Source organism: Mastomys coucha, unplaced genomic scaffold (assembly GCF_008632895.1).
Source record: "Mastomys coucha isolate ucsf_1 unplaced genomic scaffold, UCSF_Mcou_1 pScaffold12, whole genome shotgun sequence".
Classification (NCBI taxonomy): domain Eukaryota; kingdom Metazoa; phylum Chordata; class Mammalia; order Rodentia; family Muridae; genus Mastomys; species Mastomys coucha.
The window spans coordinates 30,338,719-30,349,557 of record NW_022196894.1 but is presented as its reverse complement, the minus strand read 5'-3'; the positions used below and the strand labels follow the sequence as shown (position 1 = coordinate 30,349,557).

Here is a 10,839-nt window from a genome sequence, read left to right as displayed (position 1 = left end):
AGGCCTTCTCCATGGCTCCCCACGGTGGATCCTGATGAAAAGAGGTAGTCCATGGTTTTAAGGCATTTATTGTCATGGCAGAAAGTGGATGTGTAAAACCATACCCCACTTCTCAGGGTGGGCCTGAGGTTAAATACCTTTTGCAAGGAGGACTGTCTGAGAAGGAAAGCTTATAAGGTCTTTAGGTACCTCATTAAAATGGAGATCTGTCTTGAGCCTATGTAACCACAGGTCATGTCCTTTCCTACCTGTGGGGGGCTTGGGGCATTGCCCTTACGTGGCTGATGGCCACAAACCTATGAGGGGCCTTGGCTAGTGACAGGGGCCTCAAACTCACAATCCTGCCACCAGCCTTGGGAATGCTAGGATTATAGGCATTCCATTATACCTGGCTCTCTTAAAGTCTTTCAAAAGTCACTTTCAGATGTGTTGTGACCGGTTGTACATTTTGTGTACATATACTGAATGGCTAGTGTAGAGTACATTCTACATAGACTCCAATACATAGATAGTCATCACGTTGCATATTAATTACTATAAGACAGGGCTTGAAGCACATTGGAGCCTGGATTTGCTTTATTGTCAGGTTGCATCTCAAGCTTGAGGCTTGCTTGAATTGGTCTGTGAAATGGTCTAGTGTCACAAGTTTTTTTTTAAAGCCTCAAGTAAGGGACTCAGCAGGGTTAGGGTTAGGGTTAGGGTTAGGGTTAGGGTTAGGGTTAGGGTTAGGGTTAGGGTTAGGGTTAGGGTTAGGGTTAGGTCCTTGCAGAGGGCCTGGATTTGATTCCCAGCACCCATGTGTACTGTAGGATGATGCTCTGGTCCACAGGACAAACTGAGGAGTATGAGGTGTACAGGGGCTGGCTCGCCTAGGTTCTCCTGAACTTGGATAAAGGCCTCCACATACTTGGCTGAACCCCAGGTCTTACTGAGAAGTTTCAGAAAAGGGTGGATACTATGGAGCAGAGCCTAGGGCTGTACACAGAATGGTGGCTGCAGTCCAGAAGCATTAAGTATGTTAGGGTGTGGTCGGGGGCCTCTTACTGGAGGGCATCCACATTTGGTGCTGCTCTGCTTTCTCACTGGCTAAAGTCTTTAAGTTTATAGGAGTGTCAAAAGATACATTGTACCATGTGAATATCACATATAGGGAGGGGACCTTTTTGCAGAATCCCCTGGACCCCAGGCCTGTCCTTCTTCCCACCTACCTCAGGAAGCTTGGGCCAGGTTCCCATCACTACCATCATCACACACACACACACATACACGCACTCACAATGCCCCAGGGATTCCCCCTGGGTCTTCCTTCTCTTTACAGGGAAGAGGAAGTTTGCAATGGTGACCTTTTGTGGTCATTACTCTCCTTGGCTGGTCTCCAAAGGGCCTCAGCATTTGATTGAAGTTTAGGCAATACAGAGTAGTTGTCTCACTGTGGGACCAGCCTGGTCCCCAGTCAGTTCCTTAGCTTCCTTACTTATTCCACCCCGGGGCCTTTACAGAGAACCCCAGAGGTGTCTGGTGTCCAGGCTCGCCTACTTGCAGCTGAATTTACTTCACTGTCCAACAACTGGCCTGAAAGCATGGACCCATGGATGCCAACAACCACAAAGGGTCTGATATCATATCCACTAGTGAACTAACAAGCTGGCCTGCCACAGTCTTACAGATGTAAACAAACAACAATAACAAAAACAAAGCAACTTACACCAGACCCTGGGTTAGAGACAAAGAACTTTGTTATAGCCGGTAACATCAGCTTCATGGTTTCATTGGTTCCTCAGCTACTTCCCCTGAGACAATACAGAGGCAGGCCCATATGGGTTCTATGATCCAAAGTGAGCTTGCATCCCAGCTGCCGAGGTTAGGAACACCAATATCTTATCTACAGCTATAAAACCAACCTGTCCAGCCTTTTCCCCAGAGCTAAATGCTATCTCTATGCTATTGGACAGTAAACAGATACACCTCCTGCCACCATGGAAGGAGGTATTGCCTTGTCTTCCAATGCTCTCACTGTACAGAACATTCTGGAAGAGCCCAGAGCAAAAGGACAAAATGTCTTCATGTTTGTTCTTGAAATTTACAGAAATATGATTGGGTCATAGAAAAACTGTCTCCCAACATCCAGAAGCCAGGGAAGACCAAGGCTCCATTAGTGAGGGCTGTTGGCTCTTTGCTTGTCTCTGGGTTTCTTGAATGGTTCAAGCAGGCATCACAGAATCCCTTCCCTCAACTCACCATCCCTGAAAGGATAACGTTTGTCAAATGGACACATGAATAACTGATGGGTGCCGAGTGTTTGTAGAATTCGGTCAATCACGGTTTCAGTAACTGTGGGGAGCACCTGAGAGAAACAACCAGAAGGAACAAAGGTTTATTTGAGCTTCCAGTTTCAGAAGGGTGAATCCACAGTCAGCTAGAAACAGCCCAAAGAAAGGGTGTGGTAAAGAAGGCACCTCACTTTGTGAAGAAGGTGAATAGAGTTAAACAGGGCCAGGAGATAAAATATGGCCTCAAAGCTGGAGAGTTGGCTCAGCAGTTGAGAGCACTGACTGCTCTTCCAGAGGTCCTGAGTTCAAATCCCAGCAACCACATGGTGGCTCAAAATCATCTGTAATGAGATCAGATGCCCTCTTCTGGTGTGTTGGAAAACAGCTACAGTGTACTTACATATAATAAATAAATAAATCTTAAAAAAAAAAAAAAGCCGGGCAGTGGTGGCACACACCTTTAATCCTAGCACTTGGGAGGCAGAGGCAGGTGGATTTCTGAGTTTGAGGCCAGCCTGGTCTACAGAGTGAGTTCCAGGACAGCCAAGGCTATACAGAGAAACCCTGTCTCGAAAAAACAAAAAACAAAAAAGATATGGCCTCAGAAAGCACATGAGCTTTTGGGAGACATTTCAGAGTCAAGCGAAAGCATGTGTAAAGAGATAAATGGATTAAATATGAAAGAAACCAACAAGATAGCTTAACAACACAGAGGTACTTAGGGCTAATACTTGTGGGCTGAGTTCAATCCCCAGGACACGTGTGGTAGAAGAGAACTAACTCCTGCAAGTTGTCCTCTGATCTACACACACACACACACACACACACACACACACACACACACACACACAGAGTGAGCACCCGTACACACACATGTGAGCATACATACACACATGCACACATGTGAGCACACATACACATATGCACACATGTGCACGCACACACTCAAATGCATACACGAGCACACACACATACGTACACAAACACAAACAACTGAGGGTACAGCAGTTGTCAGTTCCGTAGCTACAGCTAACTTCAGGAATCCACGCGGCTTGTGAGGCCCATCCCCTGTGGCTCCCGCTCACAAAGGAACCATGCTTACTTGGTCTGGTACTCTGCCACATCTTGACATTGGAAGGTTTGTGACTGGGCTCCACAAATTAGTGGTCCTGGTGGTGACACTACATATACATTCCTGGAAATCAGAATACTGTGCAAGTCATGGGAAAAAAAACAGGCACTTAGAGGGGAAATGAAGTTAGGGAGACAAGATTCAAAAACCTTGTTGGTGACTAGGTGTGGTCACAGTAATTGGGAAGCCGAAGTAGGAGGGTCTTGAATTTGAGGTCAACCTGGTCTACCTAGCAAGACCCTGTCTTAACTCTCATCCTTGAAAAACTACATCTTTGGTACATTAAAATCATACACCTAACCAGGTGGTAGTGGCGCACGCCTTTAAACCCAGCACTTGGGCGGCAGAGGCAGGCAAATTTCTGAGTTCGAGGCCAGCCTGGTCTACAGAGTGAGTTCTAAGACAGCCAGGGCTACACAGAGAAACCCTATCTTGAAAACAAACAAACAAACAAACAAAAAACCATACACCTAGCATTAAAGGGCTGAGCACAATGGTGCTCACCTTTAATCCCAGCCCTGGGAGGTAAAAGCAGAAGGATCTCTGTGAGTTTGAGGCCAGCCTAGCCTGATCTACATTGAGAACTCCAGGACAGTCAGAACTAATAGAGGACCCTATCTCAAAAAAAAGAAAGAAAGAAAGAAAGAAGGAAAGAAAGGAAGGAAGGAAGGAAGAAAGGAAGAAAGGAAGAAAGAAATACACCTCATAAGAGTGATAGCATATTTCCATAGTTAAAGGCCATGAAACGCATTTCTGCTACAACAACAGAACGTTTGTCTCCAGGAAGAGATGCAATTGGTCTTTGGCTACGGTGTGGGAGAGGTGGGAAGAGTGGAAAGGGGTTTATCTGACACCATGTATGGAATGAGGTAGCTTATGACACATGAGGTGAAGCAAGGAGGTTGGAACTGCCTGTGATGCCTATGGGTGTGTGGCTCTTCATATTTTTATAGGAATCAGGTAGACTAGATGCTCTTGCACTTTTACGTAGTGATGATTTCCAAAACAACTCTCTACTGCACACGGTGCTCTCCTCCTGCTCTGATAGCACACACACACACACACACACACACACACACACGTACACACACCCACAATCTCACTGGAACACGTTTGTGAATCGAGAGCTGTAGCCGCACTGACTGGTCTAATAATGTTCAAAAGGATTGACTCAGGCTGCTGCCACAGTACTAACCCTGTGAGGAAGTTTCTGTGAGATTCTAAAGAGACAGGGGTGGGGACTCACCTATGTGAGGAACTGAGAAGAACCAACCGTCAAGTTCATAAATTTTGCATGGCTTAACTTTCAGGGCCTCCCAGAGAATCCCTAAGTAACTAATACTGAGATGTCCGCCAACCCACCCACACCCCACTCCTCATCCCCACCCCACCCCTCACCCCACCCCCAGTATGCCCTAGGGGCATACTTGTCCATCAGTCAGCTAGTTGGCCAAACTGCCTTTGCGTCTTTTCCTCTTCTTATATTACTTTTGCTTTAGTTCAGTGGCAGCCAGCTGACGATCTTCTTTGCCCAGGGTGTTGCCAGCTACTTGCATGCAAAGACCCACCCACCTCTGAGAACTCAGGAGGGAATCACCCCTCCTGGGTTATGCCACTCAAGTCTTCCTCCTTCTTTTGCTTCCTGCTAGAAGGTGGAGAAGCTAACTCCACTCTTCCTCCTCTCAAGATTGACTGAGTGTGAAGGTCCCTTGCTGGTTAGTACATTATTAGTCTCCGACGAGCCAGCCACACTGTAAACAACTCTCCGATGAGTGGGTTATGATGGTAATGGTTGCCTAGGTTACTTTTCCAGGGTTGAAGGCCTTTTTTGAAAATAGTGACTCCTTCCTTGGGCCTGAAACAGGGCAAAAAGATTTGGCATCTCTCCTCCCAGGTCATGTCCGCCATCCCTGCCTTAACTTCTGGGCCAGATTTCTCCTTCTCCTCCTCCTCCTCCTCCTCTTCCTCCTCCTCTTCCTCCTCCTCCTCCTCCTCCTCCTCCCCCTTGTCCTCTTCCTCCTCCTCCCCCTTGTCCTTCTCCTCCTCCTCCTCCTCCTCCTTCCTCTCTTTTTAAGCAGTGCTGAGGATTGAACTCAGAGTCTGTGCATGCTAAGCAAGTGCTCCACCACTGAGCTACCTGAGCCCTTTGAGTCAGATTTCTCTAGAAAGAAGCCATACTATAGGTCTGTAGAAACGAAGACAGCCTGGTACTGGCGTAAGGGACAGGTAGACCGATGGGATAGAATAGAAGACTCGGCTATAAAACGACAGCGCTGTGACCCCTTCATTTTTGACACAGGAGGCAAAGGCATTCTTTGGGGGCGAAAAGATAAACTGTTCAACAAATGGTGCTGGCAAAACCGGTTTCCACCTGCAGAAGATGAAATTAGAGTACAGCCTTCACCTGATACAAAAATCAACTCAAAAATGAATCAAAAATCTTAATTTAAAACCGGAGACACTGAAACTTTTAAAAGGAAATACAGGGGTGCCCTTTAAGACACTGGGGTGGGCAAGAACTTTTTTTTAAAGATTTATTTATTTATTATATGTAATTACACTGTAGCTGTCTTCAGACTCTCCAGAAAAGGAAGTCAGATCTCATTATGGATGGTTGTGAGCCGTTTGGAAGAGCAGTCGGTGGCCTTAACCACTGAGCCATCTCACCAGCCCCAAGGCAAGAACTTTTTGAACAGCACACTAACAGCGCAGGGATGAACCCCAAGCATCATAGGTGGGGCTGTGTTACAGTAAATTGTCTGCACAGTGAAGGACACGACCCTCAGAGCACAAGGCCCTCAGAACAGGGCAACAGTCTTCACCAACTACACAGACACAAGGGGCTGAACCCAGAATCTACAAAGAATTGCAATTAAACACCAAGGAGATAAAACTACCAAGCAACAAGTAGGCAAGTTAACTGAACAGATGGTTTTCAAAAAGTAAGCATAAATAACCAATAACTATTTTAAAGTACTCCATTTCCCTAGCCATCAGGCAAATGCAAATTAACGCAATTCTGAAATAATCACCTCACCTCACCTCACTCAGAATGGCTGTCATTAACAAACCTGACCGCAACATTGGAGGGATGTGGAGGAATGGAGGGAAAGCAACCCTTGTTTACTGCTGGTAGGGCTGCAAATTAATACAGCTGTTGTGGAAATCAGCTTGGAGATTCCTCAAAAAAATAAAAATAGTACTAACACACGACCCCTCTATTTTACTCCTGGGCATATACCCAGAGAATTCCACACTCTACTTGTACCCTCACATTTACTGTTATAGTTCTTTATTTACTTATAGATATTGCTATATTTATTCATATATTCATATGTTTATAGCAATATTTATGTGTTTGTTAATATAATTATAATTATATACAAAACATATATAAATAATTATACATTTATTTATATATGTTTTGCTATAGAAACCTCATTGTTTATTCATATAGCAAAGAATTGGTATCAATCTAGCTGTCCATCAACAGATGAATGGGTAATGGAAATTTTGTACTGTGCTCTAAAGAAAAATGAAGTTAAAAAAAAAATGTAAGAAAATGGAGGGACCTAAAATGTATAACATCAAGAGGGTCACACAATCTCAGAAAGAAAAAAGATCCACATGTTCTCTCTCATTAGTGGAATCTAGCCAATCATATATGTAAATATGTTAAACAAACGTGCATGTATACACAGTACGGTGTACACAGTACCGTATAATATGTAAAAAACAGGGAAGGCTGAATGCAGGTAATGGCCATGAGCTATGAAAGAGGGTATAAAGCTAAGTGGTTTTCTAGTTTTTAATTCTATCTATGGGATTTTTGTTTTAGGTAGTGGATAAATGCATAAAATGTATTTGGCTCTGAAGGTCACACAGCTCCTATTCTGAATGCTTATTCCAACTGTAAAGAGTTAATCGAGTTGTATAGACGTTGGTTCTAGTTAATTTCAGTGTGGTTTATTACTTGCAAGAGTTTTTTTCTAATTAAGTTTATAAAATAAAATTTTAAAAATTGACTTAAGAAAGACAGGGCCAGGCAGTGGTGGCACACGCCTGTAATCCCAACACTTGAGAGGCAGAGGCGGGCAAATTTCTGAATTCGAGGCCAGCCTGGTCTACAGAGTGAGTTCCAGGACAGCCAGGGCTATACAGAGAAACCCTGTCTCAAAAATCAAAAAAAAAAAAAAAAAAAAAAAAAAAAAAAAAAAAAGAAAGAAAGAAAGAAAGAAAGAAAGAAAGAAAGAAAGAAAGAAAGAAAGAAAGACAGACAGGGTGACAGGCCGCGGCTGTCTGCGACATCATTTTGTATTTTTCCTATTCCTTTTCTCAGGCCTAGCGTTTGCCCTTTGCTCTACATTCCTGTAGTATTGATTGTCTGAGATGATTCCAGAAGCCAGCTGTCAACCACACGGCTGACCCAAACCTGGAACATCCTGCCCTGAAGCTAAAAGAACGTCATCCCAGGGACTTGAACCCCTGTAGGCACCAAATACCAGGCCGTTCGACTCAGGCCTCTGGAAATGCTGTTTTTCTTAGGTGGCTCCTAATCTGATCCTCACATGAGAAAGGAGGCCTTGAGGCACTGGCGTGATGGCTATCCAGGCTGCCTGCATCCTTGTGAGAGCCTTCCGTTGTGTCAGTCAGACCCTGGCGTCTCCGTGGGATGAGCTTCCAGACCTGAATTGGACCACATGACTACTCTGCTTTCCTCACAGAGACAAGAGCCTGGAGTTTTGTCATAGTGAAAGCGTGCGCAGGAGTTGAGGTACAGAGCAGGGGAGGAGGATGGAGTTTTGTCATGTGAGGGCTTGAAACATTCTAGAACCTTTCCGAGAGTCCTGCATGGCAGGGGTGGAAGTGAGGGAGCAGGAGACACAGAGCCATCAGGGAGTCTCCTCAGCCTGAACACATACACACACCACCCCACCCCACACCACCTCCACCCCATCTCACACTGGGCAGGGAAGGAGCCAAGCTTTGTGGGAGAGAAAGGGTCAAGACAGAGTCCTATCTTAGCTGCAGCCCTGGATAAGAAATCCAGGGCTGGCGAGATGGCTCAGCAGGTAAGAACACTGACTGCTCTTCCGAAGGTCCTGAGTTCAAATCCCAGCAACCACATGGTGGCTCACAACCATCCGTAATGAGATCGGATGCCCTCTTCTGGTGTGTCTGAAGACAAGTACAGTGAATTAAGCCGAAGCAAGTGGGAGTGAGCAGGGCCGTCCTGAGTTCAATTCCTAGCTGTCTCATGAAGGCTCATGTCCATCTATACAGCTACAGTGTATTCAGACACATAAAATAAATAAATAAATCTTAAAGAAAGAAAGAAAGAAAGAAAGAAATCCAGTATCCAGGCCGGGCAGTGGTGGTGCACACCTTTAATCCCAGCACTTGGGAGGCAGAGGCAGCTGGATGTCTGAGTTCAAGGCCAGCCTTGTCTAAGTTCCAGGACATTCAAGGCTACACAGAGAAACCCTGTCTCGGGAAAAAAAAAAAGAGAGAGAGAGAGAGAAATCCAGTATCAACATTAAACTTTTCTCCCATGCTCCTGCTATTATGTGGTCATTATTCTGACTGTGGACAGACAGTGGTGGAGAAAATAAGAATCTGTTTGGGCCTCTAGGACACCTCTGACCTGCAACTTGAGGGAGACTCCTACACGTGGCACTGAGATTTTTTATTTGACAACCCTTGGCTTCTGGAAGGAGTATTTCCCCATGTGGAGTCGTTCCAATTAAACTCTTTTATAGGACCATATATGGGAAGCCTATAAAATAGTAGGTTTCCATATGGCTTTTTCAAACATCCTTTGTGTTAATTACCCTTCCTCCGACCCTCTCCTCTCTCCTCCACTCCCCACTTTCTCTCTCCCACTTAAACCTCCTTCTCCAATCTTCCCCTTTCCTTCTTTGATTCTGGCTTTTTTTTCCCTAACACAGTATCATTTTTATACTAAAAAGTTTTATGGGTTTTAAAAATGAAGATCTACCTGCCTGAGTTGCTTTACAGGTTTTAAATATGAAGATTTTCATTAAAATGCCTGAGTTGCTGATATTGACAGGACCCTCCTGGCATGTCAGCCATTGGGTGAAGGCAGGCAGTGACAGAGAGGTAAAAACAGGAGGCCTCCGGAGAGTCCTGCCTGAAGGGACCCCCTGGAATAACTGCATAGCCTCCCTGGGCTATACTGAGGACTGTTAGGAGAGCTGAGGTGAACTGGCACCATTGGGAGGCGCAGCTCCTGTGTTTTGATGGCCTGTGTATCTGTAAGGATTATGGCAACATGACGTGTCTGTTGTTGCAGGATAATGTGTAACTGTACTTTTGGCTACTTTATTCTTTTTCCTCTGCCACCCTACTCCATCCTTATCCCTTTTGACCCCCCTACACTTGGTAGGAAAGAGAGAAGGTTAGAGGGAAAGGGGCATTGATACACTTAGATTAGGGGCATTAAGTTCCTTGGGGCAAGTATGATCTTCATCATCAGGATATCTCCAACCAGCAACCACCACCCACCGCCACCTCCACCACTACCACCACCACCAACAACAACAATAACAACAACCACCACCAACCACCACCACCACCACCAACAACAACAACAATAACAACAACCACCACCAACCACCACCACCACCAACAACAACAACAACCAACACCAACAATAACCATCACCAACAACCACCACCAACAACAACACAGCAACAACAACCAACAACAACAACAATAACAACTACCACCAACAACAACAACCACCACCACCACTACCAACCACCACCAACACCACCATCAACAACAACCAACAACAACAACAACAACAGCCATTACCAACAACCACCGCCACCACCATCACCACCAACAACAACAACCAACAACAACAACCACCACCCACCACCAGGAGCAGCAGCAGCAGTCACCACAGCCTGTCAGGTCTCTGGCATTTTTATACCCTCTCAAGAGTCTCCCGAATTCCAAATGTAAACTATCTTTGGCTGGCAGAATCACACTCCTGCCAGAGCATGAGAAAAAAATCCTAGTCAGCTGCTGTGGACAATCTGAAGCAGCCTCTCATCCCACACCTGGGATTAAAACAAAAGCGCATTCACATAGCATAACTGTTTTTTTAGGTTTTTTTTTTAAGAAAACAAAAGTCTCACTACATTAGTGTTAAAATGTTTGGTGGGGAGCTAGAGAGATGGCTCAGTGGTTAAGAGCACTGGCTACTCTTGCAGAAGACCTGGACCTGGGTCTGGGTCCCAGTCCCTCACAACCATTGGTAACTCCAGTTCCAGGGATCCAACATCCTCTCTGGCCTCCTCAGGCTTCAAGCATGTACCTACCTAGTACACAGATATATATGCAGGCAAAATCTCTCTCTCTCTCTCTCTCTCTCTCTCTCTCTCTCCCTTTCTCTCTCTCCCTCTCTCT

The 10,839-nt window shown here is 45.3% G+C and overlaps 1 long non-coding RNA gene across 1 annotated transcript in view; it reads right to left on the bottom strand.

The window, feature by feature from the left end:
* Positions 1–5,053: 5,053 nt before the first annotated feature.
* LOC116086387 overlaps positions 5,054–10,839 on the bottom strand; it is a 10,363-nt gene continuing 4,577 nt past the window's right edge. The window contains exons 2-3 of the long non-coding RNA XR_004116903.1: positions 5,581–5,773; positions 5,054–5,257 (exon numbers count right to left, since the gene is read on the bottom strand). This is a non-coding gene — a long non-coding RNA (uncharacterized LOC116086387). The remainder of the gene's footprint in view (positions 5,258–5,580; positions 5,774–10,839) is intronic.